Source organism: Papio anubis, chromosome 16 (assembly GCF_008728515.1).
Source record: "Papio anubis isolate 15944 chromosome 16, Panubis1.0, whole genome shotgun sequence".
NCBI classification, from domain to species: domain Eukaryota; kingdom Metazoa; phylum Chordata; class Mammalia; order Primates; family Cercopithecidae; genus Papio; species Papio anubis.
The window spans coordinates 26,076,088-26,102,485 of record NC_044991.1 but is presented as its reverse complement, the minus strand read 5'-3'; the positions used below and the strand labels follow the sequence as shown (position 1 = coordinate 26,102,485).

Sequence of the window (26,398 nt, the reverse complement as noted above, 5' to 3'; positions counted from 1 at the left end):
AGCATTGAAAATATCAACCTCCCTCGAGAAAAGACTTGTTTAATCTCTTAGAAATGATGGAGCACACCAGCCTGAACAACATGGTGAAACCCTGTCTCTAATAAAAATACAAAAATTAGCTGGGCATTGTGGCATGTACCTGTAATCCCAGCTACTCAGGAGGCTGAGGCAGGAGAAATGGTTGAACCCGGGAGGTAGAGGTTATGGTGAGCTAAGATGGTGCCATTGCACTCCAGCCTGGGTGACAGAGCGAGACTCCATCTAAAAAGAAAAGAAAGAAATAATGGAGCACTTATTACCCTTCTTGCAGTGGTTCCTGGGGAGCTCAGAGCCTATCTTTTTCAAGTGTCTTGAGCTGCTTGCAGACCTTTCATGTGTGTTTCCTTCCTGGCTTCCTCCTATTTTTCTCACACCTCTGAACCTGCTGTCAGGTGAAAAATCAAGGTGGACCCAAAATTTCAGAGCTCATGAATTTGATGGTGTTGGAGTGTCCTAGACAATCCAGCCCTTGGGGGTGGAGAGTTGGGCAGAGAAGGAGGAGGGCATTCCAGGGGACAGGGCCAGAAGCAGAGGGACTCCAGGCCCAGAGTAGGATTTCCAGGCTGAGGAAAGACAGGCCATGGGTGGGTAGAAGGTCCAGACCAGGACAGGGACAGGCGGTGTATCTGGAGGATCAGACACAAATAGCTCCCTCCAGAAAGCAGGCAGTGAGATGGGGGGTGAGCTGCAAGGAGGAAGGGGAGGTGGGAGAGAATGGAGGGACCGGTGTTCAGTGAGCCGACTCCTCCTATCCTGGCCTATTTCCCCAGGGGACACGCCTGGGAGGCTGTGATCCTCTCCTCCAGGTTACTTTCCCACTGGTGCCAGGATTCCCCCAACGCCACACTGAGAACCCAGGAGAAGCATCAAATCATATGAGAGATAAGAAATGAAGAGAGGGAGCAGGATTTCTGGTTGACAAAGAGGATATTTATTGAGGGTTTACTGGGTACAGGGAGAAGGGCTGGATGGCTTGGGATACAGAGAGATCCCTCCCCTGGGATCCTGCAGCTCCAGGCCCCTGTGGGTGGGGTGAGGGTTGGGAACCTACGAACATTCTGCAGGGGTCACTGTCTTCTCCACGGTGCTCCCTTCATGCATGATCTGGCAGCTGTAGCTGTTGTGGGACCTCCACTGCTCGGGCGTCAGACTCAGGTAGCTGCTGGCCGCGTACTTGTTGTTCTCTGTTTGGAGGGCGTGGTCATCTCCATGCCCTGGGTGATGGGGGTACCATCTGCCTTCCAGGTCACCGTCAAGATTCCCGGATAGAAGTCACTCATGAGACACACCAGTGTGGCCTTGTTGGCTTGGAGCTCCTCAGAGGACAACAGGAACAGAGTGACTGAGGGGGTGACCTTGGGCTGACCTGTGTGGACAGAGGAGGGGGTGAGAGATGGCAGAGGGAGAGTGGGGTGTTGTGGAGCGCCTCTCTCTGTCTAAAGTCTCTGGGAGGGTTCATCGTGTGGTTGTCTGGTCCACCCAGGGCCTCTCCCTCCCTCTTCTTTCCCTCCTTTCCACTGGAGCCCTCTGGAGAGCAGACAGCCCTGCACCTTTCCTAGGGGCCTTCCCAAGTCACCTTTCGCAGGCGTCCTGGCCCAGTCATTTCCTCTGCAGCCTCGGTTTCCCCATGTGTACCTAGGGCAGGCTGTGCTCCCTCCTTCCTGGTTTCTAGAGTCTGAGTTTGGAATTTAGGGGTCTCCCCCACAGCACACAAAACCGTCCTGGCAGGGTGTGGGGAGGCCCAAACCTGGCATGGCCTGGAGCTTCCCATCCCCTGGGACACCAGGCTGTGCTCCAGCCTGGCCCACTCAGTTCTCCTGGTGAAGCAGGGGCTCCACCCAGACAAACCCTGGGGCTCCGCCATCGCCCCTGTCTCCACCAGCCCAACCACAGGACCCTTCACATCAGCTGGGTTCTTGGAGCTTCCTCCCCAGATTTCGGGGGACCGCAGCCCCCATGCCCACCCCAGCAGCCTCTGATTCACCTGGTGGCCGTGGAGTTATCTGCACCCCCGTTTACTCCCCGCTAGTCACCTCCTGAGTCTAACGGGCCATTCCTCAAATGAAGGCGGGAGGTCGACCCGTGAACAGAGAGACACCAGGCCTCAGAGGTGACGGGGCTCCAGGGACAGACACATCTGGGCCCCAGGAGACCCTCTCCAACCTCACCCAGTTTCATCTGTCCCTCAGTGTCCCCATGTCCTCATGACCCAGCACAAGCCATAGAGCTGCAGCCTAGACCCAGAGTCCTCTCTGTGCCTTCCAATGGTCTCCCCTTGGGGTGACCCCTGTGTCCCCGGCCCCCATGTGGCCCTCCCAGTCTGGATGGGCATCCAGCCCTCAGCCTAGATCCTGGGGTCCCGGGGACTGTCTCTAAGGCCACTACAGGGCCCCTCATCAGAACTGGCCTCTGTCCTTCACTGAGACATCTGCCCTGGGAAAGGGGAGGAGCCCTGACCCTGCCCAATCCCAGCCCAGACCCCAGGACCAGGCTGTGTCCCGCTGTTGGAAGCTGAAAGTGGCTGCTCCCACTGTGGGAGCCCTTCCTGCCAGTTACCCTGAGACCAGCCCACTTCCCCCAAACTCCATAGAGAAAGGAAGGGTTCCATGCTTAAGGCTTGGAGGGCAGAGGAGAAGAAGCCCCAGAGAAAGAAAAATCTCTTAAGGCTTGGAGGGCAGAGGAGAAGAAGCCCCAGAGAAAGAAAAGAGATTTTTCCAGACAGGAGAGGGTGAGACAGGCTGGGGAAAGTTGTGAGAGCCACTTACCTAAAACAGTGAGCTGGGTCTCGTTGCCATACACATGCTTCAGTGAATTATACTTGGATAGAAACCCCCTGGCCAGCACCTGGGGCCAGTCCAGGAGCCGTGCTGGAGCAGGAACCTGCTGGGTGTGAGGGGCACAGGGCTGCAGTGTGTAGGCTCTGACCTAGGCACAGGGTAGGGGGGTGGCCAGTATCCCAGTAGGGTCTCTGTGGGTGTTCCCTGTCTGAGGCAGGAGTCCTGAGCTGGCTCGGACCTGCCCAACCTCACGTGGTCCCATTTTAAGGGCCTCTGAAATCCGCCACAAGTGTCCCCAGTCAAGCCAGGCTGACTTCCTCCCTGGACCAGGACACTGGGTCATTCTTGACCCAAGAGGAGAGTCCTCTGCTTTTATATCTATCCATGGAGATGCAGCTCAGTCTCACTTTGTTCATGGAGCCTTTTCTGATCATTCATTCCATCTGTCCATCCATCTGTCCATCTATTCATCTATCTTTGCATCCATCTACCATCTGTCCATTCATCCATCCATCTACCTGTCAGTCCATCCATAAATCCATCCTGTCTACCAGGCACTGTTTTGTGTGCTGGGGACATGGTGTCGTCCCCTATGCTCTCACCCCCATCTCCCCCAGGTCATGGCCAACAAGGCACTCCTCACGGTCATGTCCAAGGTCCTTCTGCTGTACCTGGTGTCTCTGCTGGATGTGACACGGGGCTGGCCCCTGTTTCCAGTGACTCTTTTCCCCTTAGGGTCTGACTCCCCTTTCCTCTTCCCCTGACATCTGTTTCTCCATGGCCCGTGCCTGGCTGCTGACTCTTCAAGATCCCCATTCAGACCCCTTTCTTGGCCATCTTCACACTCTGTGGCCCCCACTATTGCCCACATGGTGAGGCTGGAGTCTATCCCAGCTCCAAACCCTCTCAGCTCCTCCACTGCCTGCTGACCATGCCCAGTGGGCTACCCAACCGGACTCTCAAACTAATGATATCCAGAGGAGATGACCACCTTCCCCCAGCCCAGCTCATTTTCCATCTTCATCTCATCACAATGACCATGGGTGGTCTCAACCCCTCAGTCCTGGAGTCCCTAGACTCAGTCACCTCACCTACCACACTGAAATGGCTTCTGCGTACTTAGCTACTGCATCTAGACAGCACTCTTTTTTTTCTTTGAGACAGAATCTCGCTGTCGCCCATGATCTTGGCTCACTGCAACTCTGCCTCCCAGGTTCTAGGCAATTCTCCCGTCTCAGCCTCCTGAGTAGCTGGGACTACAGGCGAACACCACCAGGCCCAGCTAATTTTTTGTATTTTTAGTAGAAACGGGATTTCACCATGTTAGCGAGGATGGTCTCAATCTCCTGACCTCGTGATCCACTTGTCTCAGCCTCCCAAAGTGCTGGGATTACAGGCTTGAGCCACCGCACCCGGCCAATTTTTGTATTTTTAGTAGAGGTGGGGTTTCACCATATTAGGCTGGTCTTGAACTCCTGACCTCATGATCTCCCCGCCTCAGCCTCCCAAACTGCTGGGATTACAGGCGTGAGCCACTGTCTGCAGCCTTTTTTTTTTTTTCTGACTGAGTCTCACTCTGTTACCCAGCCTGGAGTGCAGTGGTACAATCTCGGCTCACTACAACCTCCGCCTCCTGAGTTCCTGGGTACAAGCAATTCTAATGCCTCAGCCTCCTGAGTAGCTGGGATTACAGGCATGCACCACCACACCCGGCTAATTTTTTGTATTTTCAGTAGAGACGGTGTTTCTCCACATTGGCCAGGCTGGTTTCGAACTTCCAACCTCAGGTGGTCTGCCCTCCTCGGCCTCCCAAAGTGATGGGATTACAGGTGTGAGCCACCACACCCGGCTCCATTTTTATAATTGTGGTCAAACATACATAGCATCAATATTTCCACTTTAATTATTTTTAAACGTACAGCTCCATGGCACTAAGTACATTCACACTGTTGGGCAACCTTCACCACCATCCATCTCCAAAACTCTTTCATCTTCCCAAACAGAAACTCTAAACCCATTAACTACAGTCCCCCATTCTTCCTTCCCCCTTGCCCTGTTAACTCAAATCTACTTTTTGTCTATGTGAATTTGCCAATTCTAGGTACCTCATAAAAGTGGATTCAAATGACATTTGTCCATTTATGTCTGGCCTATTTCACTAAGTATAATATCTTCAAGTTTCATCCATGTTATAGAAGATTTTTGAAATTAATTTAAAAATAATTAATTAAAACCTATTAAGACCTATTCAAAGTAGTATAGCCAGGCACGGTGGCTCACGTCTGTAATCCCAGAACTGTGGGAGGCCGAGGCGGGGGGGCAGGGGTCACGAGGCCAGGAGATCGAGACCATCCTGGCTAACACAGTGAAACCCCACCTCTATTAAAAACACAAAAAAATAGCTGGGCGTGGTGGCACGCACCTGTAGTCCCAGCTACTTGGGAGGCTGAGGCAGGAGAATCACTTGAACGCAGGAGGCGGAGGTTTCAGTGAGCCAAGATCGTGCCACTGAACTCCAGCCTGGGTGACAGACCAGGACTCCGTCTTAAAAAAATAAAAAATAATTTTAAAAAAAGGTTCAAATGTGGCCTTTGAAAAATGTGTTGGGTCTGGCAGTATACAGTATATAAAATGTATGAAAGGTAGCCTGTTCCAGAGTTAAGTTTGGAAAGCTGAGGACCATCTGCATATACATGGCACACCCTTTCCCTGCACCACAGTATCCTCAAAAATTCTTCCCTCCAATCTTTTTTTTTTTTGAGACAGGGTCTCACTCTGTCACCCAGGCTGGAGTACAGTGGCATGATCACAGCTCACTGCAGCCTTGACCTCCTCAAGCAATCCTCCCACCTCAGCCTCCTGAGTAGCTGGGATTATAGGCGTGCGCCATTACACCCAGTTAAGTTTTATTTTTATTTTTAGAGATGGGGTCCCACAATGTTGCCCAGCTCATCTGGAACTCCTGGGTACAAGCAATCCACCCACCTTGGCCTCCCAAAATGCTGAGATTACAGGTGTGAACCACCACACCTGGCCTCCAATCTCTTCAAATTTCAGAACCTTACCCTTCTATCACTATAACACTATTTCCCTCACAGGATGCATGGTTATTATCAAGAAAGGCAGTAAGGGTGAAGATTTCTAGCATTTCTCTCTCAGTCCCATGCGGTGCTTACATCTTATTTTGGGTTGCACTTTACATCTTGACATATGGAATACTTGTCAGTTAGGCTTACAACAGCCTTAGAGTGATCATGTGGGTAACCTTGATGAGAGGTATGATTAAATTCTAACCAAAATGTAGCATCCAAACATAAGACAAATACTTACATGTGATAAATCCTGCATGAAAGAGAGGATAAGGGTGCCCACCTCTGATAATCTGTCTCAATCAAGGCAGTAAAATTCCTGCAGAGAAAAAAAACAAAAGCATGTCTGCCAGCTGCTGGCCTGTGTTAGAGAGGGCTCTTTCTAGGGGCACCAGAGGGAATGGAGTGTAATTCAAACTGGAAGCCTTTTAAAGCCAGAGCTAGCTCACCTATTGACGCTATACCTTTTAACTCTAGTCAACTGCAGTAGTCAGGACTCTTGTTGCAAGTGACAGAAACCCAACTCAAACTAGCTTAAGCCTAAAGACAGGTTTATGGACTGTCTCTTGGAATTCATAAACAAGATAGTTCTCTCTCTCAGAACTCATTGGTCTTAAGAACTATATGGAGTCAGAGACGCTAACACCACTGTCTTCTCCTATCTCTGTTTCTTTAAGATTTGTCCTTTTTTCTCAGCAATTCCACCAATCCTCTAGTTCACATAATCTGAAGCGTGGTTACAGGGAGCTCCCAAATTTTATATTTTGCAATCAGAGAGGCTTGTTCAACTGTCTTTCAGTCTCCGTTCCAAATATCTGTGTAAGGACATTTATTGGACTGGCCTGGGACAGGTGCCTTCACCTGAATCAATCAGCACTGGACATAGGACAAGTTCACATGATAATCTGGCAACCTAGAAAAACGAAGTAAGGAGCAGCGACAGCCCTTAGGCGGCGAGTAGTGCCAGACCGACATTCCCATGGGTGTTCTCTGCATCCACAGCCCTACCATCCTGATGTTTTCTTTCGCATTCATTAATATTTGTGAGAGTCTGGAGAAATACACCATGTTCATGGATTGGAACACTCAATCAGTTCTTCCCAAAGTGATTTGTAGATTACTTATGTAATTCTTATCAAAATCTAAACATATTTCTTTCCTCTTTTCATTTCTATTTTTTATTTACTTTTTTGAGACAGAGTCTCGCTCTGTCACCCAGGCTGGAGTGCAGTGGCGCAATCTTGGCTCACTGCAAGCTCCGCCTCCCGCGTTCATGCCATTCTCTTGCCTCAGCCTCCCAAGTAGTTGGGACTACAGGTGCCCGCCACCATGCCCAGCTTTTTTTCTTTTTTTTTTTTTTTGTATTTCTGGTAGAGACGGGGTTTCAAGGTTTTAGCCAGAATGGTCTCGATCTCCTGACTTTGTGATCCACCCACCTTGGCCTCCCAAAGTGCTGGGATTACAGACATGAGCCACCACATCCAGTCCTTTTTTTTTTTTTTAACAAACAATCACCATTAGAATGAATCTCAACATATTTCTTAATAAATATTGACAAGTTGATTCTAATTTTTTTTAGAAAGCATCTTGCTCTGTTGTCTAAGCTGGAGTATAGTGGTGCAATTATAGCTCACTGCAGCCTCAAACTCCTAGGTTCAAGCTATTCTCCCTCCTCAGACTCTCCAAGTGCTATGATTACAGATGTGTGCCACCACGCCTGGTTAATTCTAAATTTATATGAAAATGCAGGCTGGGTGTGGTGGCTCACACCTGTAATCCCAGAACTTTGGGAAGCAGAGGCGGGCGAATCACCTGAGGTCAAGAGTTCAAGAACAGCCTGGCCAACATGGCAAAACCCTGCTCTACTATAAAAACACAAAAAAATTAGCTTAGCGTACTGAAGCATGCCTGTAATCCCAGCTACTCGGGAGGATGAGACAGGAGAATCGCATGAACCCAGGAGGCAGAGGTTGCAGTGAGCTGAGATTGCACCATTGCATTCCAGCCTGGGTAACAAGGGCAAAACTCTGCCTCAAAGAAACAAAAAAAATTGCAAAGGGCCAAGAATAGCCAAAATACTGGCTTGTTCTGAAAGCTCTGGTCTATGAGAAAATCCACTTTTTTTTTTTTTTTTTTTTTTGAGACAGAGTCTCCTCGCTCTGTTGCCCAGGCTGGAGTGCAGTGGTGTGGTCTCGGCTTACTGCAAGCTCTGCCTCCTGGGCTCATGCCATTCTCCTGCCTGAACCTCCCAAGTAGCTGGGACAACAGGTGCCCACCACCACCCTGGCTAATTTTTTGTGTGTGTTTTTTTTTTTTTTTTTTTTTGAGACGGAGTCTCGCTCTGTCCTCAGGCTGGAGTGCAGTGGCCGGATCTCAGCTCACTGCAAGCTCCGCCTCGGGTTCACGCCATTCTCCTGCCTCAGCCTCCCCGAGTAGCTGGGATTACAGGCGCCCGCCACCTCGACCCGGCTAGTTTTGCATTTTTTTTTTAGTAGAGACAGGGTTCACCACGTGATTAACCAGGATGGTCAGTCTCCTGACCGTGATCCATACCTCGGCCTCCCAAAGTGCTGGGATGCGTGAGTACAGCGCCCGGCCTTGTGTTTTTTAATAGAGATGGGGTTTCACCATGTTAGCCAGGATGGTCTCCATCTCCTGACGTCGTGATCTGCCCGCCTCTGCCTCCCAAAGTGCTGGGATTATAGGCATGAGCCACTGCGCCCAGCCAGAAGAGATGATCCACTTCTTACAGACTTCAAGATGTGATAAAAGGAAGCTTGGCACGAGGATCACTTGAGTTCAGGAATTGGAGACCAGTCCAGGCAACATGGCAGGAGCTTGTTTCTGCAGAAAAACTTAAAATTAAAAAAAAAAAAAAAAAAATTAGCTGGGCATGATGATACACACCTGTAGCCCCAGCTATCCAGGAGGCTGAGGTAGGATGATTATTTGAGCCCAGGAGTTCAAGGTTATAGTGCACTATGTTTACACCACTGCCTTCCAGTGTGGAAAACATAGTGAGACCTGTCACCGAAAAAAAAAAAAAATAGGAAAGAACAAAACCCGGTCAGGCACGGTGACTCATGCCTGTAATCCAAGCACTTTGGGAGGCCGAGGTGGGTGGATCACGAGGTCAGGAGAGCAAGGCCATCCTGGCTAACACGGTGAAACCTTGTCTCTACTGAAAATACAAAAAAATAGCCGGGCATGGTGGCGGGCGCCTGCAGTCCCAGCTACTCAGGAGGCTGAGGCAGGAGAATGGCGTGAACCCGGGAGGTGGAGCTTGCAGTGAGCCGAGACTGAGCCACTGCACTCCAGCCTGAGTGACAGAGCGAGACTCCGTCTCAAAACAAACAAACAAAACAAAACAAAAAAAAGGAAAGAAATAACAAAACCCTAGCAGAATGTTGCCCATAGCTAGTCCTCACTCAATTAATGCCCATTTGGCCACACAGTAGCTCTCAGGAAAAAAACATTAATTAGTTCACCGTTAGAGCAAGGAAACTCACTCATTAGCTTTAGGTCTGTTTTAGGGCAGATGGGTAACTGTCTAAAATAGCATGGAGTTATTCAAGAAGCATTCATGAGAATGTATTCTGTTTATGTTCCACCCTACTCCTTCTACCATGGTCTTCAGCATTCTCGTTTTCCAGTATCCTTATGCACTGTGCCTTTATTTATTTATTTATTTATTTGAAACAGAATCTCACTCTGTCTCTCAGGCTGGAGTGCAGTGGTGCCATCTCAGCTCACACCTCACTGCACCCTCCGTCTCTTGGATTCAAGTGATTCTCAAATTTCAGCTTCCTGAGTAAGCTGAGATTACAAGCACATGCCAACATGCCCATCTAATTTTTGTATTTTTAGTAGACACAAGGTTTCACCATGGTGGCTAGGCTGGTGTCAAACTCCTGGCCTCAAGTGACCCGTTCACCACTGCCTCCCAAAGTCTTGGGATTACAGGCATGAGCCACCACACACAGCCTGCTGTACTCACTTTAAATATGGAAATACTGGTATTTTTGCTGGTGTAATACTATTGTTTTGACCTGAATCTGAAATCTGAATTATTTTGTATTGAGACTATCCATGGAGTTCTTTGATTCACTAAAATTCCAAATTGAACAAGGATACACTTAATTAATTTAAAAATAATTTTTCCAGTCTGAGTGCAGTGGCTCACACCTGTAATCCCAGTACTTTGGGAGACCAAGGCAAGTGAATCATTTGAGGTTTGAAGTTCAAGACCAGCCTAGCCAACATGGCAAAACCCCGTCTCTACTAAAAATACAAAAATTACCCGGCTGTGGTGGCGCAAGACTGTAATCCCAGTTACTCGGGAGGGAGAATCACTTGAACTCAGGAGGCAGAGGTTGCAATGAGCCAAGATCTCACTACTGCACTCCAGCCTGGGTGACAGAGCGAGAGACTCTGTCTCAAATAATAATAATAATAATGAATAGCAATAATAATAATATATGTAATTTGGCGGTATGATGGCTCAAACCTGTAATCAACACTTTGGGAGGCCAAAGGCGGATCCACCGAGGTCAGGAGATCCGAGACCATCACAGCTAACATGGTGAAACCCGTCTCTACTAAAATACAAAGCTAGCGAGCGTGGTGGCAGGCGCCTGTAGTCCAGCTACTCGGAGGGCTGAGGCAGAATGGCGGCGTGAACCTGGGAGGCGGGCTTGCAGTGAGCGAGATCACCTCACTGCACCTCCAGCCTGGGTGACACAGCACGAGACTCCGTCTCAAAAAAAAAAAAAAAAATAATAATAATTTGTCCATGGCTCATACTTCTGGTGCTTTACTATCTTCAAGAGTCAGAAGATAACACCGACAAGCGAGCATCTGAAGTGCAATAATAATTTTTTTTTTTTTTTTTTTTTGAGAGTGGGGAAGTCTCCCTCCATCGCCCAGGCAGGAGTGCGGTGGCACAGTCGGTTCACCACTGCAGCCTCTCCGGGTTGGAAGGTGATTCTCATGCCTCAGCTCAGTGGCTGGACAACAGGCACCTGCCACCATGTAACCCACAGCCATTTTCCGGTAGTGGTTTCGCCATATTTGGCCACGCTGGCTCGAACTCTTAGCAATTGATCACCGCGTACCATTCCCACAAAGGCTGTGGCGTGGCTTCCACACCACGCCCAGCTACTGATGTAATAATAATATACTTAACTCTGGTTCAAAGACTTTTTGAAGAAGCAGATGAGCATGACAGAATTGAAACTGATTTTGGGGAATGATTAAAATCTCCATCTAGATCAGGCACAATGGCTCACACCTGTAATCCCAGCACTTTGGGAGGCCAAGACAGGCGGATCACTTGAGGTTAGGAGTTTGAGACCAGGCCAGCAAAAATGCTGACACCCCATCTCTACTAAAATTACAAAAATTCGCTGGGTGTGTTTGTGTGCACCTGTAATCCCTGCTACTCAGGAGGCTGAGCCACGAGGATCACTTGAACCCAGGTGGTGGAGGCTGCAGTGAGCCACGATCACGCCACTGCACTCTAGCCTAGGCAACAGAGTGAGACCCTGTCTCAAAAAAAAAAAAAAAAAAAAAAAAAAAAAATCCCCATTCATACATTATGAAAACAAAAGATCAAAAGAAAGCAGAACGATTTTTTTGGAACAAAACACACTGCCTGCTGTCAATAAAAAGATTACAGTCCTAACCTTTCCCCCAAGAATTCTGTCAGATAATCTCAAAGTTATCAAAATGAAATGGGATTATTTAAAGATGAAGGACTTAAAGAAAAATATTTGGCCAGGCACAGTGACTAATGCTTGTAATCCCAGCACTTTGGAAGGCCGAGGCTGGTGGATCACCTGAGGTCAGGAGTTCAAGACCAGCCTGGCCAACATCATGAAACCCCATCTCCACTAAACATACAAAAATTAGCCGGGCAAGGTGGCGAGTGTCTCTAATCCCAGCTGCTCGGGAGGCTGAGGCAAGAGAATCACTTGAACCCAGGAGGCGGAGGGTGTGCGCCTGTAATCCCAGTTACTGGGGAGGCTGAGGCACGAGAATTGCTTGAGTTCAGGAGATGGAGGTTGCAGTGAACTGACATCTCACCAATGCACTCCAGCCTGGGAAACAGAATGAGACTGCCTCAAAAAAAAAAAAATCAGTGCTATTTTATCTTGTGTTTTATGATTAAACGTCTATAATTGTCTATTGCACTAAGTTAATTATTTTTATTGTATTAAACTTTAGATTCATGGGGCACATGTGCAGGTGTGTTCCATGAGTACACTGCAAAATGCTAAGGTTTGGGCTTCTATTGAACCCATCACCCAAACACTGACCATAGTACCCAATGAGTAGTTTTTCAACCCTTTCCCCTCCTTCCCTCCCCACATGTGGAGTTCCCAGTGTCTGTTATTTCCATCTTTATGTCCATTTGAACCAACTGTTTATTTATTTATTTATTTATTTGGAGACAGTCTCCCTCCTTCACCCTGGCTGGAGTGCAGTGGCGCCATCTCAGCTCACTGCAATGTTCGCCTCCCAGGTTCAAGCGATTCTCCTGCCTCAGCCTTCTGAGTAGCTGGGATTACAGGCACGCGCCACCACACCAGGCACACTTTTGCAATTTTAGTAGAAATGGGGTTTCACCATGGTGGCCAGGCTGGTATCAAACTCCTGGCCTCAAGTGATCCACCTGCTTTGCCCTCCCAGAGTGCTGGGATTGTAGGCACGAGCCACTGCACCTTGCCTATTTTTAAATAATACTTAATTTTCTTTCATTTTGCTAATAATTTAGAGTACAATTATATAGTGATGTTAACTTTTTTTGGGGGGTGGGACGGGGTCTTACTCTGTCACCCAGGATGGTGTGCAATGGCTCAATCATGCTTCCCTGCAGCCTCAAATTCCTGGACTCAAGTGAGGCTCCCACCTCAGCCTCCCAAACAGCTGGGACCACAGGCATGCACCACCATGCCCAGCTCATTTTTCTAGTTTTGTGGAGACAGGGTCTTGCTATGTTGCCCAGGGGGGTCTCAAACTACTGAGCTCAAGCAATCTACCCACCTTGGTTTCCCAAAGTGCTGGGATTATAGGCCTAAACCACTGTCCCTGACCTAACAATGTAGAATTTTACTTAATGCTTCATAATATGATTTTTAAAGTTTGTATTTGAAATGTATTTAAATATGTACTTTGATCTTTTGAAAAACATTTGAATTCCTAACAGATTATAAAATACTAGTTGTTCCCAGGAGGTGGAGGTTACAATGAACAGAGATCACACCACTGCACTCTAGCCTGGGTGACAGAGTAAGACGCCAACTAAAAAAAAAAAAACTAGGTGTGTTAGGGTTCAAACCAGAGAAGCAGAACCAGTAAGAGAGATATACAGATTCAGATATAGATAAATATATAGTCACACACATCTGCATAGATATATAAAAGGTTAGCTTCTGACCAGGCACAGTGGCTCACACCTGTAATCCCAGCACTTTGGGAGGCCGAGGCAGGCAGATCACCTAATGGTCGGGAGTTCAAGACCAGCCTGACCAACATGGACAAACCCTGTCTCTACTAAAAGTACAAAATTAGCCAGACATGGTGGCACATGCCTATAATCCCAGCTACTCAAGAGGCTGATGCAGAAGAATCACTTGAAACCAGGAGGCGGAGGTTGCAGTGAGCCGAGATCTCCACATTACACTCCAGACTGGGCAACAAGAGCGAAACTCTGCCTCAAAAAAAAATTTTTTTTTTAATGAAAAAATTCTTGGAGACAGGCGGTCTTGCCCTATTGACCAGGCTGGAGCACAGTGACACAGTCACAGCTCACTGCAGCCTCAAACTCCAGGGCTCAAGCAATTCTCCCTCCTCAGCCTCCTTAGCAGCTGGGACTGTAAGTGCATACCACCATGCTGATTAACTAAAAGAAAAAAAAAAATTTAGAGAGATGCAGTCTGGCTATGTTGCCCAGGCTATTCTCACACTCCAGACCTCAGGATCTTCCCACCTTAGCCTCCCAAAATGCTAGGATGTGAGCCACCATCCCCAGCCCCAATAAACCAATACTGATACATTATTATTAACTAAGGTTCATCTTGATTCAGATTTCTTTACTATTTCCCCTAATGTCCTTTTCCTATTCCAAGATCTCATCCAGGAGATCATACTATGTTTAGTTCTTGTCTCCTCAGGATTGCTGGAGTGCAGTGACTCCGTCTCAGCTCACTGCAACCTCCGACCACCAAGTTCAAGCTATTCTCCTGCCTCAGCCTCCCGAGTTGCTGGGATTACAGGCACCTGCCACCGCGTCTCGCCAATTTTTTTTTTTTTTTTTTTTTTTTTTTTTTTGAGAGGCAGTCTCTGTCACCCAGGCTGGAGTGCAGTGGGCGACCTTACACTGCAACCTCCGCCTCCTGAATTCAAACGATTCTCCTGCCTCAGCCTCCCAAGTAGCTGGGATTACAGGTGTGTGTGCCGCCACTCACTGCTTTTTTTTTTTTCCGAGACGAGTTTGAGATGGGGTTTCACCACATTGGCCAGGCTGGTCTAGAACTCCTGGCCTCAGGTCATCTCCACCCCGCCTCCCAAAGTGCTGGGATTACAGGTGTGAATCACCCACCCAGTTTGGCTAGCTTCTTTTTTTTTTTTTTTTCCTTTAATGTGGTAGCTCAGGTCTTGCTATGTTGCCCAAGCCTCCGAAAGTGCTAGGATTATAGGCGTGAGTCATCGCCTCCTGGGCTAGGAGGTCACCGTGATACCCTGTTTCAGGGGATGGGCCTGGACAGGGCAGAGGCTGTGATGGGAGCCCCCTTTCCCTTTCCCATCTATGACTCTCACTGTCCTTGCCCAGTTTTCTCCACTCCAGTTTTTTAATTTTTTATTTTTAGTTTCTTAGAGACTGGGTCTCACTCTTGTCCAGGCTGGAATGCAGTAGTGTGATCACAGCTCACTGCAGCCTCTGTTCCTAGGCACAAGTGATCCTCTCACCTCAGCCTTACAAGCAACTGAGACTATATGCATGGGCCACGATGCTGGGCTATCTTATTCTGTACAGACGCGGTCTCCCTGTGTTGCCCAGGCTGGTCTCAAACTCCCGGCCTCAAGCATCCTCCCACCTTGCCCTTCCAAAGTGCTGGGATTACAGGAGACCCCGCTCTGCCTCTCCAGTCCCTGACCATCCCCACAAGCCAGCCCCAGAAAGCCCAGCAATGAGGGAGCCAGGCTGGGGCAGGAAACGCGCAGCAGCCTCCTCCCACTCCCATTTTAATTGGGGGCAGGTGCGGGAGGACCTAGGCCTGCTGTGCCTGCAGTAGCGCCCACACCTGGCGGATCTGCCAATCGATGCTGGAGCATGCAGTGCCATCCAGGGCACCATACTGCTCCATGCTGTGCCTATAGTCCCACATGCTGCTCATGTTGCCTAAGAACAGGAGGCTGAAGAGAGGAAGAGGTGGGCCAGGGAGCCGGGCCACCCCGGGCTCCAGGCAACCAGGCTCACCTCCTAGGAGGAAGCATGGAGAAGGGGGTGGGCCGCCCAATGCTCTGCAGCTCCTGCAGTGACAGCTGGTTGAGGGCAACCCCCTTGGTCTCAGCCATTAACATGGCTTTCCCCGGAGGCCTCGTGGGCCTGGTGGAATGACATCTGAGTGCCAGGCAGGAAGGTGGCAATGAGGTAGCTTCGTCCATGCCCTTATCTGCCTACACTGCCTGCATGCCCCCTACTTTTTTTTTGATACAAAGTCTCACTTTGTTGCCCAGGCTGGAGGGCAATGGCGTGAACTCACCTCACTGCAACCTCCACCTCCCTGTGGGATAGGAGGAGCAGGGGCTCAGGTGGAGGCTCGGGTAAGCCTGTCTATGACACTGCTGCAGGCCTGGGTCACCCCTAGAAAAAGTGTCGTCCTGCAGCACTCCACCTGAATGAGGGATCTAGTGATCTTCCAGGAGAAATCAGTCTTAAGGGAAAAAGAGGCCGGATGTGGGGTCATGTGAACCAAGGACTGGGTCTGAGCTGTGGGGCCTTGGGGGTGAGGCTTTGCCCGGAACACCCGAAGCCTGAGCCTCTGTCACTCAGCATCTCCGAGCGGGGGCCAGAACAGGGGAGGAGGCCCGTGTTGGGTATGACTTGGTCATGGGAGGTTTCGTCTGAGGACCCCAGAAATAGCTGGGGCTCATTCAAGGGCTGCTCCGAGCAGCTGAGACGCCCTGCTCCTCATTCAAGTAGGTAGGGCAGAGGCAGAGGTGCTGTGAGTGATGGTCCTGTTCTCTTATTGTTTTGTTTTTGTTTTTAGAGACAGGGTCTCATTCTGTTGCCCAGGCTGGAGTGCAGTGGCATGATCATAGCTCACTGCCGCCTCGATCTCCTGGGCTCAAGCAATCCTCCTGCCTAAGCCTCCTGAGTAGCTGGGACCACAGGTACATGCCACCATGTCCAGCTTTTAATTTTTTGTAAAAATGTGGTCTTGCTATATTGCCCAGGGTGGCCTGAAACTCCTAGGTTCAAGCAATCCTCCTGCCTTGGCCTCACAAAGGGCTGGGATTACAAATGTGAGCCACCACACCTGGCCTCTTTGTTGTTGTTGTTGTTGTTGTCGTTTTGAGACGGCGTTTCACTCGTTGCCCAGGCTGGAGTAAAATTGCAGTCTTGACTCACTGCAACTTCCGTCTCCCAGGTTCAAGATTCTCCTGCCTCAGCCTCCCAAGTAGCTGGGATTACAGGCATCCCCCACCACACCCGGATAATTTTTGTATTTTTAGTAGATACAGGGTTTCACTATCTGTTGATCAGGCTGGTTTCAGACTCCTGGGCTCAGGTGATCCACCAACCTCGGCCTCCCAAAGGGCTGGGATTATAGGCATGAACCACCGCACTCAGCCTAGACTGTTGTTGAAGCCTGTTTTCCTCTTCTCTTTCCTCACTTCATTTCTTTTGTTTTACACCCTCCCCCAGTCGTTGCTCTGCCCATCCAAAGGCTGTGGCTGGCACTGGACAGAAAAGAACCCCCTAGCCTCAAGTTCCAAACCCATGCTCTTCAACAGCCAGGCTCTGAGATGGGAAGCTTCAAAGTCTTGTGACAGCCTGACTGAACCTCTCCAGCCTGGGCACTCCCTCCAATTCCTGCCCCGGAAAACAGGCATCTCCTCTGATCACCTTCCAAAGAAGCCTGTCTGGAAGCCTCAGGCACCCACACCTGGAAGGCTGTACTCTTCACCTTCCCAACAAAGGGCCTGTCCGCCCAGTCCTGCTGAGCACACTCCTGTGCCCCCGTGCCCTGAATTGTCCTTTGCCCAGGCTGGGATGACATCTCAGAGCCTTCCGCCTGCTGCAGATTTGGCTCAGCCCAAAGCACTCCATGAAATCAGGGTGTGGCATCTGCCTCAAGGAGCATTTCTATAACCTCTGTTGCCTCTACCGCAAAAAACTCCACCTCTGAACACTGAGTTAGAATGGCATGATTGTAAAGAAGAAAAGGGGGGTGGGCATGGTGGCTTGCACCTGTAATCCCAGCACTTTGGGAGGCTGAGGCAGGCAGATCACTGAAGGCCAGGAGTTCGAGGCCAGCCTGGCCAACATGGTGAAACCCCGTCTCTACTAAAAATACAAAAATTAGCCAGGCACAGTTGGTCACCCTATATTCCCAACACTCTGGGAGGCCAAGGCAGGCACCTGAGGTCAGTACACTAAGACCAGCCTGGCCAACATGGTGAAACCCTGTCTCTACTAAAAAATGCAAGTTGGCCGGGCACAGGAGCTCACGCCTGTAATCCCAGCACTTTGGAAGATCGAGGCGGGCGGATCACAAGGTCAAGAGACAGAAACTATCCTGGCCAACATGGTGAAACTCCATCTCTACTAGAAACACAAAAATTAGCCAGGTGTGGTGGCACGTGCCTGTAGTCCCAGCTACTTAGGAGGCTGAAGCAGGAGAATCGCTTGAACTTGGGAGGTTAAGGTTGCAGTGAGCTGAGATCATGCCACTGCACTCCAGCCTGGGCAACAGAGCAAGACTTTGTCCAAAAAAAAAAAAAAAGCAAAAGTTAGCTGGGCATGGGTGGCACACATCTATAATCCCAGGTGTTTGGGAGACTGAGGCAGAAAGGTCACCTGAGCCTGGGAAATTGAGGCTGAAGTGAACCAAGATCATGCCACTGTACTCCAGCCTGGGCAACCGGAGTGAGACCCTGTTTCAAAAACAAAACAAGCCGAGTGCATGCACTCATGCATGCCTGTAATCCCAGCTACTCAGGAGGCTGAGGCAGAAGAATTACTTGAACCCAGGAGGCTGAGGTTGTAGTGAGTCAAGATCTCACCACTGTCCTCCAGCCTAGGCAACACAGCAGAACTCCATCTCAAAAACACAGAAAAAGAAAACCACAATTTGGGGAGGTAGATATCTGGTTCCCTGAACTGTCTTGGTATGGACGGCCCTCCCATTGGGCTGGGACGGGACGCTGATCTCGGATAGCACACGTCCACCCCAGTCTGCCACCTGCCAGGATCTCCTTCGCGATCCAGCCCAGGGTAGGCAGGGGACGCTCACTTGATGTAGTAGCCGGCAGATTCCAGGTAGGAGGCAGGCTCCTGGCCAGACCACATCACCACGGCAGGGTGATTCTTGTCTCTGTGCACCAGTTCTTCCATCACCCACACGTAGTGATGTACAGACACATTGTTGAAGAGCTGCCAGGGGGCCAGGAGGGAAGGGACGGAGGGTCACAGTGTGGCCCACAGGCTGGCCAGGCAGAGCAGCTGCGTGGTGGGGACTCATAGCAGCACCAGGCCCACAGTGGGACACTCATCAATGACCACAATCCCATACTGGTCACACATCTGCAGCACCTCCTCTGTGCAGGGATAGTGGCTGGTGCGGAAGGCATTGGCACCAAGCCAGTGAAGCAGGTTGAAGTCCTTCACCAGCAGCAGACAGTCAAAGTCCCTCCCTCAGATCTAGGGGACAGCAGAGTCAAGTGACCCATCCCTGTCAAAGCTGCACTTCCTCCAAGAGCCAGGACCCCTCCAAGAGCCAGGACCCTGGAAAGCCACCCGATGAGCCCCCTCTCCAGCCCAACCACCAGCTCCACAGCAGGGTGGTTTGGAGCCATTTGCCTCATTACCCTTAGCTGCCACAGGGAAGCTCATTTGCCTCATTGCCCTGAACTGCGGGACACAGGGAAGGCGAAAGTGGAAGGTGACCAGAAGCAGCCCCCACGAGGACCCAGGAGCCCCAATGCACGTCTGCATCCTCATGCTTGTTGACACTGTGGAAATAGAAAGGTTTCCCATTGATGAGGAACTGGCTCTCGGTGACAGCCACAGTGCGAATCGCCACAGGGAGTGTGTAGAAGTCAGAAAAAGGCCCCAGTGACGTCTGTGCAGTCAGCCACACCTATGACAGTCAAAGCGCCAGGTGTGAGCACCCTGACAGCCTGAGCCCCATCTGGCCTGGCCTGGCCTGCAGCAGGAAGACCCCCAGTGCACCCCAGCAGCCGCCTCGGGGCCTGCAAGCAGAGAAGCAGCAATCAGAGGCTCTGCCCTTTCCTGGCTGACCCTGGGACCTGCCCTTCAAAATTGGGCCTTCTCCTTGACCAGACGAGGTGGCTCATGCCTAGAATCCCCACGCTTTGGGAGGCTAAGGCAAGAAGATCACTTGAGTCCGGTTCAAGACTAGCCTGGGCAACAGGGTGAGACCCCCAACTCTACAAAAAACATTTTGTTTTGAGACAGTCTCACTCTGTCACCCAGGATGAAGTGCAGTGGCATGATCTCAACTCACCGCAGCCTCTGCCTCCCAGGTGCAAGTAATTCTCCTGCCTCAGCCTCCCAAGTAGCTGGGATTACAGATGCCCAGCAAATTTTCATATTTTAGTAGAGGCAGAGGTTGAAGTGAGCCAAGATCATGCCACTGTACCACTCCATCCTGGGTGACAGCACAAAACTCTGTCTCAAAATACAAAATAAAAAAAACATGTTTTTGGCCAGGCACAGTGGTCACACCTGTAATCCCAACACACCAACACAGGGAGGCTGAGGTGGGAGGATCACTTGAGTCCAGTAGTTCAAGACCAGCCTGGGTAACATAGGGAAACCACTTCTTCCCTAAAAATAACAAAAATTAGCTGGGCATGGTGGTGCTTGCCTGCAATCCCAGCAGCCCCAGGTACTTGGGAGGCTGAAGGGGGTGGATTGCTTGAGCCAGGAGTTTGGGGTTGCAGTGAGCTACAATCTTGAGGCAGAATACGTAGTCAAGGAACTGACCGTGTCCTTCGGAAGTGCCAACCACGGCACTGAGACGTGTGATGTGTGAACAAGCATGTACAGCTACAACCTATGTGCAGCCAGAAGATGACCCAGAACGTGCTTAGAGTAACACCTCTCCCAGCCCTTAGGAATTCATCATGGAAGACTCCCAGAAAGGGAGTTTCCCCACTGATAATCAGCGCTCTCTCATCCTTACCAGCAGCCTGCCCTGAATTCTCTCTCTCAGGGTGAAGCACATATTTGCTACTTCACTGTGTTTTTTGAGATGGGGTCTCGCTGTCTCAGCCTCCCGAGCACCTGGGATTATATAATTGAGTGTTGCTATCTCAGCTCACCGCAACCTCCACCTCCTGGATTCAAGCCATTCTCTCATCTCAACCTCCCTAGTACTGGAATTACAGGCACACGCCACCACACCCGCCTAATGTTGTCCAGGCTGGTTTGAACTCCTGAGCTCAAGTGATCCACCCGCCTCAACCTCCCAAAGTGCTGGGATTACAGGCATGAGCCACTGTGCCTGGGCTATTCTGCACTTCACTTGCAAAATACTTTTCCCTTTACAATAAATTGCTCTATGCTGCATCACCTTTGCTGTATGATTCTTATTTAAATTCTTTATTTATTTTAATTATTTATTCTTTTTGAAACAGGGTCTCATCACGTTGCCCAGGCTGGTCTCGAACTTTTGAGCTCAAGAGCTCAAGTGATCCGCTCACCGTGGCCTCCCAAAGTGCTGGGATGACAGGCATTAGCCACCACACCCAGCCTAAATTCTTTGAAACTGACAACTGCGGCCCCACAATAGCTGTCAATCATTGCACCACTGCCATCCAGCCTGGGCGACAGTACAAGGCCTCCTCTCACAAAAGGAAAAGGATATATTTAAAAAAAAAAAAAAAATTAAATTTTTTTTTCTTAAAGACAGGGTATCCCAGTCATGCACGGTGGCTCACACCTGTAATTCTTGCACTTTGGGAGGCCGAGGCAGGCGAGTCATCTGAGGTCAGGAGTTCAAGACCAATCAGGCCTACACGGTAAAACCCCGTCTCTACTTTAAAAAAATACAAAAATTAGCTGGATGCAGTAGAAGGTGCCTGTAATCCCAGCTACCACTTGGGAAGCTGAGGCAGGAGAATCACTTGAACTTGGGAGGCGGAGGTTGCAGTGAGCCCAAGATTGCACTAGTGCCCTCCAGTCTGGGCTCCTACAGAGTGAGACTCCAGCTCAAAAACAAATACAAACAAAAAAGACAGGGTCTCCCTCTGTTGCCCAGACCAGAGTGCAGTGACGCGGTCACAGCTGACTGCACCCTTGACCTCCCAGGCTCAACTGATTCTCCTGCCTCAGCAGCTGGGACTACCGGCACGCATCACCGTGCCTGGCGAATTTTTAAATTTTTTGTGCTGATGGTCTCGCTATGTTGCCCAGGCTGGTCTTGAACTCTTGGCCTGAAGTGATCCTCCTACCAAGTCCTCCTTACAAAGAGCTGGGATGACAGGCGTGAGCCACTGCACCCGGCCCCCTGAAGCTGCCTGTTCCTTGAGCACGACGTGTAGCAAGGGGAGCTAGAGTGAGAGCAGCACCGTGGGGAAAGGACAGGACTGCCACCCTGAGCTATGTGACGTTGGGCCAGACCCCTCTTCTCCAAGTGAGATCAACCACATAGGTGATCTTGGGAGCTCGTGCCCACTCAGACAGCCTGGATTTTAGTTTCGTAGGTGGATGGGAACCTGTGAAGGTTTAGAGATGCTGGGAGAACCTTTTTCCTGGGAGAGCTTTCCAAACAGGGAACAAACAGAGCCACCCGGGGCCCCGCTGAGGGAGGATCCTACCAGAAGCTCTCACCTCTGTCTCGCTCCACACCGGTGGTGACGGTGATGTCGATATAGGTGGTGGGTGTCGTGTACAGAAGCACAGACCGCTGCAGTCCCGCATAGTTGAAGAAGTCAAAGTCTGTGTTCTGGACAAAGTAACCCTTGGGATACCTAGGGCAGAAGGATTGTGGTTCGCTGGGCCCTTGCCATGGGTCTTTTGCCCTCAGCTCACTTGCCACCCCAGATCAGGGCCTCCTCTCTGCGAAGGCCACCCTGTCCCGGGCAGGAAGACCACAGGGTGGGGTGGGAAGGTGGGTGCGTGCAGTGGAGGCAGGGTGGTATCCACTTGGAGGTGTCGGTCATGTACACATGGTCCCTGGTGGCAGGGTGGGGGGGCAAGCATGTTGTTGATGACGACAGTGACGCAGAGGCAGGAGGGCAGGGACCCCACCCGGAACAGGCTGCTGCTGTCAGCCTTGAAGGGGAGGTAGCCTCTTTCATGCTCCAGCGTGTCGACCCCATTCACCCACTGCAGACATAGGAGATATGGGGAGGGGGTGGCAGGTTGGGGCATGAGGAGGGGCTCTGCTATCGGGCACTCCCTCACATAACCTGCAGCATGGGGCTCAGGGGCCTGCCAGCCAGATGGGAAGACATACCAGTGGGGTAGATCAGGCCGCCTATCCCCCTACACAGGGCACAGCCCCCAGGGCAGGGTAAGGCCCCCCACTGTCCCACCCCAGGAGACAGGCTGTGGGTGGCATCCGAGGGTCCCATGCTGTTCAGCAGCTGTGCCCACCCACCCCCACCCGCCCTACCTGCTCCTGGCCAGACTGGCATAGAAGTGGGCACGATGGCATAGAAGTGGGCACTGCCAATCCTCAGCACCACTCTTGTACACAGGTCCTAGATCCATCGCTCCAGCAGGGTCACCTCCCGTTCGTAACACACCCAGCTGACAAAACACCACAGCCGCCAGTCCTGGCTGATGTCGATGAAGATGGAGGGAACCGGTATGTACAAGGTGGGGCCCGACTGCGAAGAGAAGGGCCGGGCTCAGCTCCTAGGCCCCCAAAGGGATCCGGGACCAGTGTGCTGCACAGCTGTGCCCCCAGGCCTAGCACAAGCCCTAACACATAGTGGGGACTCCTGGCGGAAAAGACAGATAACTTGCTGATGACAGGTCAACTGCCAGTGCAGGTTGTACACCTGGACCAGTGGGGCCCAGAGATCCTCGTTGGAGCGGATGGAACCCAGTATCTCCCAAGACAGGGGTGAACCCAGGGGCACATCCCAGCCAAAGGCAAGAAGGTTCAGACCTGTGACTAAGATGCAAATGACCCACTGCCTGTCACAGGGAGGAAGGCTGGTTAGGGGGATGGGGGAGCTTTGCTTAGGACACTGTGAGTGAGGCCCATGCTGGCAGCCAGCCCTCTCCTCTCTTTCTCTTGTACTGAATACCACAAAGTCAGAAACAGAGGATGTAGGCTGGGCACGGGGGTTCACACCTGTAATCCCAGCACTTTGGGAGGCAGAGGCAGGCGGATCACAAGGTCAGGAGTTTGAGACTAGCCTGGCCAATATGGTGAAACCCCATATCTACTAAAAATACAAAAATTAATTGAGAGTGGTGGCGGGCGCCTATAGTCCCAGCCGGGAGGCTGAGGCAGGAGAATCGCTTGAACCCAGAAGGCGGAGGCTGCAGTGAGCCAAGATCATGCCATCGCACTCCAACCTGGGTGACACAGCGAGACTCTGTCTCAAAAAAAAAAGAAAAAGAAAAAGAGGATGTAGATCAGGCAAACGCGGCCCAGACCTCACCGGATCCCACTTCTCTGCTGACCACATCCAAGTCAGGAGGGCAACAGGGGTGGCGTCCTTGGCCTGATGTCACAGTCTGTCCTCTATCTGAACCCTGAAAACCAAGGTACCTTCCCCCCTCAGCAGAGCCGACCTCAGAATGTCTAAACTGTCCCCTTCTCGCGAACTCCGGGCCCAGCTCTGTGCAGCGCCTGCTGCTCCGGCCTGACGAGTGGTGGCTCATGCCTGTAATGAGCGCTTTGGGAAGTCAACCTGGGAGGATGGCTTGAGGTCAGGAGTTCGAGATCAGCCTGGATAACGTAGTGAGACCCTGTATCTTAACAAACAAAACAAAACAAAAAAGTTGATTTCTGTTTTGAGACGGAGTCTCAGTCTATAGCACAGGCTGGAGTACAGTGGCTTGATCTCGGCTCACTGCAACCTCCGCCTTCCTGGTGCAAGCAATTATCCTGCCTCTGTCCCCCAGGTAGCTGGGATTACAGGTGCTCATCACCACGCCTGGCTAATTTTTGTATTTTTAGTAGAGACGGGGTTTCACCACGTTGGCCGGGCTGGTGTTGAACTCCTCGCCTCAGGTGATCCGCCCACCTTGGCCTCCCAAAGTGCTGGGATTACAGGCGTGAGCCACCAAGCCCCACCAAGTTTCTTTTCTTTGTTTTTTGTTTGTTTGTTTGTTTTAATTAGGCATGGTGGCCCCAGCTAACTTGCAAGGCTGGGGCGGGAATATCGCTTGAGCTCAGAAGTTAGGATTGCCCCACTCCTCTCCAACCTGGGCGGCAGGGCCAAACCCAGTCTCAAAAACATTTCAAAAATTAAAAATGAATGTTAGAAAGGACACTGACCGGGCTCAGCCTTCGCCTGGGGAGGCGGCTGGACAGGAGCGCTTCCTCCTCCTCCTGCCTCCTCCGCCCTGGCCCTTCCAGGTCCCCCTATTACCCCCGTACCCCCGTCCTCCAACCTGGCGCCCCCAAGCCCGTTGACCTTTAACCTCCTCCGGGCCCCCAGCTCTGGTGCACTCAGGTGAAGGAGGCTGCAGGGCGCCGGGGCTTATGCCATTCCCAACGCAGGGCCTCCGGGCGCCTCTCGCAACGGTCGTGGGTACCTCTGCTCCTGGAAGCCCCGGCGTGGGTTGTCGGAGAGGTCGGCTTGGAAGCTTCAGAGGCCGTCCAGCTCCTTGCGCTCCAGCAATCCGCTCTCCCGGGTGTACAGCATCCCGCCCAGCAGCTCCTGCGGGCAGCCACACAACAGCCCCTGAGAGCCGCCCAGGACACCGCCACCAGCCAGGTCATACTTCCCGCTCCCTGTCTTGTCAGCCAGTCTGAGAGGATGAGAGCGGCGCAGCGGGGAGGAGGGGGAGCCCTGCAGGCCTGTAGCGTGCGGCGCCTGCCACGTGATGCGCGTGAGGCCGTCTGCGCCATGTTTGTTGAGAGTGAGTGCCAGGCCTGGAGGGGCAGGGTGGTGCCAGGCGCTGCCCAGTAGGACCTGTGGCTGGAATCCAGGGCTAGGCCTTGTGGGGGGAAGCGGGACCCCCACCCTCAGCTCCAGCCAAGAAGGGCGTCGTCTGCTCCCCATCCCAGCAGAGGTTGGACCATCCAGGGCCGCAGGCCAGGACAGAACCCCTGAGATTGGTGGCATCCCCGTTTCTTCAAGGGGCACCTCCACTTGCTTTCCCCAGCAGGAATTGGAGCAGGCCCCAGCGGAGCCTCTTCCATGACTGCTGGATGCAGCCTCTTGCAGGGATGCACGTCCTTGAGAGGCGGCTGTAGCCTTGACCCTGGACCTCTGGGACCCCGACCCTAACCAAAGGGACAGAAGCTCCTTCTTGGCTTTGAAGATACATGAAGTATATATAGGGAGAGAGGCCAAGTGCAGTGGCTCACGCCTGTAATCTCAGCACTTTAAGATGCTGAGGTGGGCGGATCACTTGAGGCCAGCAGTTCGAGACCAGCCTGGCCAACATGGCGAAACCCCCTCTCTACTGAAAATACTAAAAAAAAAAAAAAAAAAGGAGCCAGGCATGGTAGCAGGCGCCCGTAATCCCAGCTACTCAGGAGGCTGAGGCTAGAGAATCACTTGAACCCAGAAGGCGAAGGTTGCAGTGAGCCGAGGTCATACCACTGCAGTCCAACCTGGGTGACAGAGCAAGAATCTATCTCAAAAAAAAAAATAAAAATAAAAACTGCAGGGAAAGGGTGCCCTGCGGGACCCCACTTTACTCCAGTAGAGAAGGCACCATGTGGAAGGGTAGAGGAAGAGATCTGGAGACAGTAAAAGAGACATAAGTTTATTAAGGGGGACTTTCACATAGGTGCAGTGGCTGTGGCTGGACATGACAACCACTACGTTTGTAAAAAGCAAGCAGCTTCCATAACATTTTCACCTAGCATCCTCGACCTGTTACCGGTGGAAGGTATCCGAGTTCCCGGTGGTGAATCCATACACAACTGAAACAACCTCAATTCTTGCCTCCTCAGAAGAAAGAATTTAACTGAGGGTCATAAAGTAGAAACCAGATAGAGGTAAGTTGCAGAGCAGGAGTAAAATTTTTATTAAAAAGCAGGCCAGGAACAGGCGTGGTGGCTCATGCCTGTAATCCCAGTTCTTTGGGAGGCTGAG

The 26,398-nt window shown here is 51.2% G+C and overlaps 1 protein-coding gene, 2 long non-coding RNA genes and 1 pseudogene across 6 annotated transcripts in view; 1 reads left to right on the top strand and 3 right to left on the bottom strand.

The window, feature by feature from the left end:
- The window catches only part of LOC101000755 (aspartate-rich protein 1-like), a 181,716-nt gene that overhangs the window by 28,834 nt on the left and 126,484 nt on the right, over nucleotides 1-26,398 (bottom strand). The window lies entirely within an intron of this gene.
- The window catches only part of LOC103888275, a 118,599-nt gene that overhangs the window by 64,144 nt on the left and 28,057 nt on the right, over nucleotides 1-26,398 (top strand). The window lies entirely within an intron of this gene.
- LOC101026942 lies at nucleotides 948-18,917 on the bottom strand (annotated as a pseudogene). The gene is made up of 4 exons (XR_004178943.1): nucleotides 18,430-18,917; nucleotides 6,147-6,224; nucleotides 2,805-2,922; nucleotides 948-1,405 (listed from the first exon to the last, which is right to left on the bottom strand). The product of XR_004178943.1 is annotated as an immunoglobulin lambda constant 6-like (transcript).
- On the bottom strand, nucleotides 22,026-25,726 carry LOC101019429. The gene is made up of 4 exons (XR_004178945.1): nucleotides 24,885-25,726; nucleotides 23,916-24,098; nucleotides 22,780-22,996; nucleotides 22,026-22,132 (listed from the first exon to the last, which is right to left on the bottom strand). It is a non-coding gene; the product is annotated as an uncharacterized LOC101019429 (long non-coding RNA).